The sequence below is a fragment of the Watersipora subatra genome, chromosome 2, assembly GCF_963576615.1.
Source record: "Watersipora subatra chromosome 2, tzWatSuba1.1, whole genome shotgun sequence".
NCBI classification, from domain to species: Eukaryota; Metazoa; Bryozoa; class Gymnolaemata; order Cheilostomatida; family Watersiporidae; genus Watersipora; species Watersipora subatra.
Genome location: NC_088709.1, coordinates 5,460,530 through 5,468,157, shown reverse-complemented (window position 1 = coordinate 5,468,157; position 7,628 = coordinate 5,460,530). Strand labels below are relative to the sequence as shown.

Genomic DNA, 7,628 nt, shown 5'->3' with positions numbered 1-7,628 from the left:
TCATAGACATACCAGATAGGTGAGCCTTCCAGAAAGCATTTAAAAAGCATTAAAAGGCACCTATATGCTTCAAATATATTTTTTTCTAAAGCATTTTATGCACTATGCAAATATTGTTTTTTAAATTTGTGCTCAAATTCATCCCCGCTTTCATCATTGCCTTTTGAACTAATGATTTGGCAAGTCTCTTGCAGTTATTGTTTTAAAAATATAATGATATATTGTATATATATATATATATATATATATATTATTGTGCACGTGGTAGCGTATAAATTAAAACCATAAAAAATTTACAAATTCTGTAGTGAAGTTTATCTTATCTTGAAATTATCAGTGTGGCACTCCTTTGTCTGCGCATGCTAAGGTGAGGCCGGGTTCAGACCTGGGGACAGCTGCGTAATCTCGACTCATTATCTATCCTACAGCATGAAAGCAAACAAATTGTGTAGCTGCGTATGGGCATCAAATTAATTTAATTGCGCAAATGACGACATTTCTTTCTGTAGGACATAATAGTCGCGCACTCTGAGCTTGTAGTCCATGAGCGATCGCTTGCATAACAGGTACTCTGTCACACGTGTCTTAGATGCCATATTGGTTTGAACCAGGCCTAAGTAAGGCTGTAAATCTAACTCATTCCATCTTGTTACAGTCAGGCTTTTAGCTTTAGTTTCCGATTTAGACAAACAAGGATAGACTAAAACTCTATTTAAGAAATAGGACAGATAGTGGAGGTAGCAGGTATGTGTGCTTATGCTTTAGCTCTGGCTTACCATGTACTTTGGGGATTACATTGAACTAAAGAATTTATGGTTGTCACTCATCCAAAGTAACAAAAAATGAGGACTTTTATTAGAAGCCTGAATGATTGTAGCCTAACATTTATTTCATATTCATGTTTTTAGCGCAGTCATTCTGACTTTATATATGTGTTAGTCGTATAACAACTGAAAAGCAGAAAATCAAAGAAGAGAAAGGCTGTTATGAATGCTTAGATATAAAGTTATAGGGAGCAAAAAATATGCAGGTACAAAAACCCACCTGACCGCGCAGGCCAAGACAACATATGTAGTTTTAAAAGCTGAAGATAACTGTAGAAATGTCAAGTGATTTGCAAGAATTGAGAGTCGCTATCCTTGGTAATGTTTCCGTAGATATGGATTACAGAAAAATGTTGTCTTGCTAACTGGTTGCTAGATGCATGCTTTACATTAAAGCTTCAAGGTCGCGAATGATAAGTTTTTCAACTTTTTAAAGATTTCAAGGGATTCAAAAATGTACAGCAACTGTTTCAATAATATGGTTTACAGAAGGATGTTTAAGAATTGAATAGTGAAATGGTATATAATTTATATTGTAATATTCATACAAAAATTATTTCCGTACCATATGCTTATCAAAGCTTCCATTGCAAGGCAAAAGTTAGCAGTAGTTCATTTTTCAGTATAGAAATTTAGGACGAAAAATGGATGTAAAATGAGCAACATTGTATGGTAACTGGACTTTTGGGCGACAGTCACTAGGGCGACAGACACGTAGGCGACACTTTTGGTTCGAAAGGCGACAACTTCAGACGGAAAGGCGACACGGCAGACAAACCGGCGACAATTCTAGACTATAAGGCGACAAATTAGTTTGCTGTTTGGTTGAAGGCAAGGTAATGTACTGACAAACTATGAGATGCTGTCGATGTGTGCTATGCTTACGTATATTTTTGAAACGTAGCCTTGAAAGTGTTATTGTTTTTTACAGACTTTTTTATAAATCGAAACTGCAACGTGTATTTTTAAACGCCATTGGTGGGATTGGGATTTCTCTAATTATGCTAGCCCAGACAATTAACAAAATATTAAGGTTTTTTTCTAAAAATGCATCTAGCTTATTCAATTAAAGCACCAAAACTTGTTTTTGTATCAGCATGTTTGTTCAAAACTGTTCGAAAAGTCACGTTCTCGGCTGAATTGTCGACAATCTTGTCTCTGAATATTGAAACTTTAGAGATATCCCTTCTCTGATTGTTGAAATTTTAGAGTTATCTTACCTCGAAAAGAAATAGTTTTATAGTTTCGATCGTCAAAATTCACAGTAGCTGGGAGAAGAGGTTGCTCTTTGTGTGAGATGAAAAGACAATTCCCTATTATTGTAATTTCTCATTTACTTGTGGAAATAATAATTTCCTTATCCTTGTTTCTTTACAATTATGATAATAATTCAATGTCATTATAATGCAGACTCAATTGGCTAAATTGCGGTTCACACTGATCTATGTTTGTTGAGATTTTATTTGAGTATGAAGAGTGAAGGCTTTTTCTGACATAGGTGTCTAAGATATATCCATATTTTACTAACTTCTGCAGCTTGTTGCAAGAAGACTAAACAGCATCACAGAAAGCTTATGGAGAAATGATCCATTCCAAAGCATAGAAATCAACTGGTCCTGATGCCATGTTACCCTAGAGTCACTTGAGATATTTGACCGAATTACCTTTGTCACAGATTCCGATGGCACACACAACCTGTAGTTTGAGACAATGAGGAGTGATCAACACCTCAAAGACCTTTGTGATATATACTCAGTTGCAGGTTAATACTGCCATGTACCACATCATATACTATATTTTGCATTTTAACACGCACTATGAATCTTTTTTATATGCGACTATTTTAACAAAGGACAGACTTCAGAAAAGATGGGAAGATATTACATAGACAGCCATTGGCTTGAACTTTAATAACAACTTTATTAAATAGTGGTGTAGGAAATTTCCTGCAATTATTTTTGTGTATGATTGGAAGTGCAAGTGCATTCAAGCACCTGCAAGTCACTGTGTACAATTATACTCCTGTAATTCAAATTATCTTTTCATGTAAGTTTTAGAATTAGTAGAAAGTAATATTCAGTTGCCAATTTATAATCGTGAACCTGATCTCGTCATTCTAGATAGGAAAGAGAAGTTATATCGCTAGATGGGTTTATCTACATATTATCAATCAGTATAAAGTCATTGTAAAAAAATTAATGCTGCAAACTATTGATATACGTATTTTTGAAAGTTATATATGATAAAAAATCAGCTTTACTATTTGTATAAATATACCAAAAAGCAAATTTATGAAAATGTATAAAGCTAAACTCATATGTATGTATTTATTTTCATACTGCAATCAGAACAAGAATATACATTAATTTGAGATCTACTACTGAGGGTCCTAATACATGATACATGAGCCAAAGGTAGTATAATGACTCATCAACAGCGGTATGCTAGTGACTCAAGAATGCATCGCTTCAAAGGGGTTGAAAAAGTTGGTACCTCTATGATGTCATAAATTAGGCGGTAAGGAATCTCAGACTTTTGCCACACTGATAAGCAACTTGCCAGTTTTTCCAAGCATTCAAGGAAGGAAGTGAAAAAGAAAATAATGACAGGCTAAATGACTTCTGAGCGTGTTGACAGACTCTAAAGTTAAATTTGTGGAAAAGGATGAACAGAAGAATAGTTGGGCGATTAAAGACAGATTAATCTCAGCAGTTTTTTTAAATAACAACTATCTCAATTAAATAAATATTTGGTACATTCATTAATACAATATGAAATTCTACTGTGTGTAAAAGAATAATGTAATCAGATTAATGGCATTAATGAGGATATAAGCAGGTAATAGATGCCAAGGAAATAAGGTGGAGCAATGCGTAAAAAGTATGCTAATGTAAGATTTCTGATCTGGGCATCAATAAAGTTGGTGCCTTGTTAGTGTTCACTACTAATTCACAACAACATAACAGGCCATAGCAGGACTTAATATTTTGAATTAATCCTACCCTCAGAATTGTCGTCTCAATGTCCAGAATTGTCGCCTGTTTGTCTGCTGTGTCGCCTTTCCGTCTGAAGTTGTCGCCTTTTGAACCAAAAGTGTCGCCTAAGTGTCTGTCGCCCTATTGACTGTCGCCCAACCGTCCATAATTCCATTGTATAATGCTAGAACTACATGTAGCATCAGCTTTGCTAACAAGGCTTTGTGAAGGATATTAGATACGCATGACATGAGAAAAATCTTTTACCATGGATGTTTATATTATTGAATGATATTATTAATATTCCCAGTTGCAGATATTACTTAAGAGAAAATGACTATTTTGCCATAAGCTTAGCTTTTGAACATTTTTTTGATTGGCTAATCAACCATGATACAGATACATGCAAAATAATTAAGCTCTCTGTATACACATTAATATGCTAGTTAGCAACAAATTTGTGTGTAGCATTAGCAAAATCAATGACTAAAATTTGCTTTATAGTTTCCCAGTGTGCTGCAGGACCCTTTTTGTCTCTTGTGAGCTTTAGCTTTCAGAGCCAGACATTACCCAGTTCAAGAACTGAAGGTCATAATCTAGTAGCTAGCATTATTTAAACATCCATTTGTATATAGCTGAGGGTATGGCATTATGTAATAGCATGGCTGGTGGTTGTTTAGTTCAGGCTAATCCCATCGGCCACTGTCAACACCTCGCTGGCACTTGTTACATGCATTACTCATGCTTCTTTGTCTAATGGTGCGTGTACACTGGCCGATTTTGTCACCCATTTTGTCGAGCACAGACCAATTTGATGAGTCGGTGTCGGCATCGGTAGGTGTGAGCAGAGAGATCGGTGTTGGTGCTGATTTGAAAGTCGGTGTCGGTGAATCCCAGCAGCTCATCAGCCAATCATAAGCTAGGAGCCTCTGATTAAATGAGCCTAAGCTTTAATGGCAGTTCTAAGTTTATGAAACGAAAGGGCTAGGTTTAATGAGAGGCTAGGAGACTGTCATTAAACTTTCCCTAGTGCTCTTTCTGATAGTGAGCTTTTATTTAAATTAATTAAAAGTGAATAGCCAGTTGTATGACTACTACTAGTACTACTACTAGTTCTACTACATGTACTACTTTAAAGGAATTTGCCGGCCCTTACTTGGCACGATCTAAATTATTTCATACAGAAATAAATTGAGTGTGATTTTGTTCAAGGTTTTATTAGCGAAGGAAATTTACTAGCCGAGGAGCGTACGGCCATTCGCTCTGTCTACTAAGTGAGCGTTGCGCCCTTATATACAATAAAATTGCCCATTCCGGCTAACGGAACCGAGTAGGAACACCAGGTAACAATGTTTAAATGGCCAATAATTAGGCACGCTAGTGCGTTGATATGACAACATAAACGACGACAATTGATAGCCTAACGAGTAACAAGGCTATAATAAAAAGGAAAACACATATAATAAAATATTTATAGACATAAAATATATACAAACATATAATTACATATAATACAGACTGTCAGAGCTCCCGCAGCTGATCCTGCCATCAACAAAATCTAATCGTCATCGGAAGATTCCATTCGGCATTCAGTAGTTGCTTCTAGCGGTAGTAGTAGGAGCAGTAGTAATAGTGTAGTACTAGTATATAATTTTCCACATCAAACGCGTTGATTTTTATGTGTACTCGTCTTTGCGTGGTTGGGTGAAGGTCAGAACGGCGAAGCGCTGTGATTGGCTGTTGGTACCGAAAAAAATGGTTTGATCGTTGCAATGTAAAGGGGAGTCGGTGTCGGCACCCATTCGTGAAATGTCTGAGGTACCGGTCTGAGTCAGGGTATTGGCACCTAATCGGAGTCGGTCCTGGCCAGTGTAAACACACCATAACTTGTGATGTACTGTCTAACTGGTCTTGGTCAACATGAATGCATGCTCACCATCAATTGTCTTTTTTTTTCTGTAGATTCTGCAATTGTGTTTCGTAATGATGCTATGATGCCTGACTTGCTTTTGGTTGCAGGTATGTACTGACAAGATAAAACAGTGTGACTCTTTTTTCAATTTTATTTTCAGGGTTTAATTATATGGTCTATAATTTTGATAACAACTGTGACTTAGTCTTTAGCTGAACGCCCTCTTTTCTTGTTATTTTGTTACTGTTACTCATGCCAACAAGAAATTTAAAAATCATATTGTTTTAACTAATTATAATAGGAAAGGGTGGAGTACTATTTAAGATAGCGTTTTTCTGTAGACCCACATTACAAAAATCATAATTAGCAATCAATATAGCTCTGGTCATGACATTAAAATTAACATTTTTGTGGTTTAGTTTCATGCTTAGCCTCTGAACATTGATTTCAATGTTTTCCAATGTTTCTAACTTGAAAGTTTTGAACTCTTGAGATTACACCATGCTGACCCTCTTATAAAGCTTAACCCTGTCTATAACAAATATGATTTCATCTAGTTCTTAATAGCCTAGCCGACTAACCTTACCCACACTGTGTAGTACTGTCTTGATTGTATTGTGGCTGATTTTTGTTAGTACAAATTAGGGTTTGGCACTAGCAGTGAAACTCACTGAAAATGCATGGGGTTATCTTCTCTCAAATCTTGTAATTAGAAAGTTTGAGTATTTTTATCTTGTTGGCTAGAATTTAGACTGCTGAGTTTGAGATTTGGCGCATGAAATATTTGAACAGAATGGATTAATGCTGGGTTTACTGGGACTGAAAGATGTGTGATATTCAACAACCAGGCTTGCTACGAACTAATGCAACTATGGAAATAATTATAATTGCATTTCAATATCATGATGACTAAGCTGGTGTCTTGTAATAATTTAGGTTGTACACATAAAACACCATAGATATAGCATGTTTCAGTCAGTTCTACTAGTACAATTAAATATGACATGGAGTCGTGTAGTGTTTTTATAATTTTAGTCTCCATTCTTCTTATTTGAGATTCTGACACTTGTCGCCAATGTTTTTGTAGTTCTACCTGCAAAATGATAAAAAGTTATTTTCACCTGTAAAATTACAATTTAAGTATATATATTGAACAATACTTAAATTGTTCTATGTACTCGAAGAAGAGATAGAGATAAGGTTTGAGTGATCAAAAAAGATATATGTGTATGCAGGGACAAGAACACTCCAGATAACCTAATCGCAAACCAAGAAAACCTCTGTAGTCATAAAAGCCGAAGAAACTGTAGAAATGTCAAGCGATTGGCAGTAGTCGATAGTTGCTATAATTCATAATGCTTTGGTAGATATGAATTACTAAATAATTTTTCAGCAAGCTTAGCTTTTGAACCATGATACAGATACATGCAAAATAATTAAGCTCTCTATACGCATTAATATGCTAGTTAGCAACAAATTTGTGTGCAGCATTAGCAAAATCAATGACTAAATTTGCTTGATAGTTCTCCAATGTGCTGTGGGACACCTTTTGTATCTTGCGAGCTTTAGCTTTCAGAGCCAGACATTACCCAGTTCAAGAACTGAAGGTCATAATCTAGTAGCTAGCATTATTTAAACATCCATTTGTGTATAGCTGAGTGTATGGCATTATGTAATAGCGTGGCTGGTGATTGTTTAGTTCAGAGAAATGGCTAATCCCATCAGCCACTGTCAACACCTCGCTGGCACTTGTTTACATGCGTTACTCGTGTGTCTTTGTCTAACTTGTGATGTACTGTCTAACTTATCTTGGTCAACATGAATGCATGCTCACCATCAATTGTCTTTTTTTTCTGTAGATTCTGCAATCGTGTTTTGTAATGATGCTATGATGCCTGACTTGCTTTTGGTTGCAGG

At 35.7% G+C, this 7,628-nt stretch overlaps 1 long non-coding RNA gene across 1 annotated transcript; it reads left to right on the top strand.

Annotated features, from left to right (window-relative positions):
• Nucleotides 1-615: 615 nt before the first annotated feature.
• Nucleotides 616-7,628, top strand: LOC137387520 (uncharacterized). The gene is made up of 3 exons (XR_010977915.1): nt 616-744; nt 5,762-5,818; nt 7,571-7,628. It is a non-coding gene; the product is annotated as an uncharacterized lncRNA (long non-coding RNA).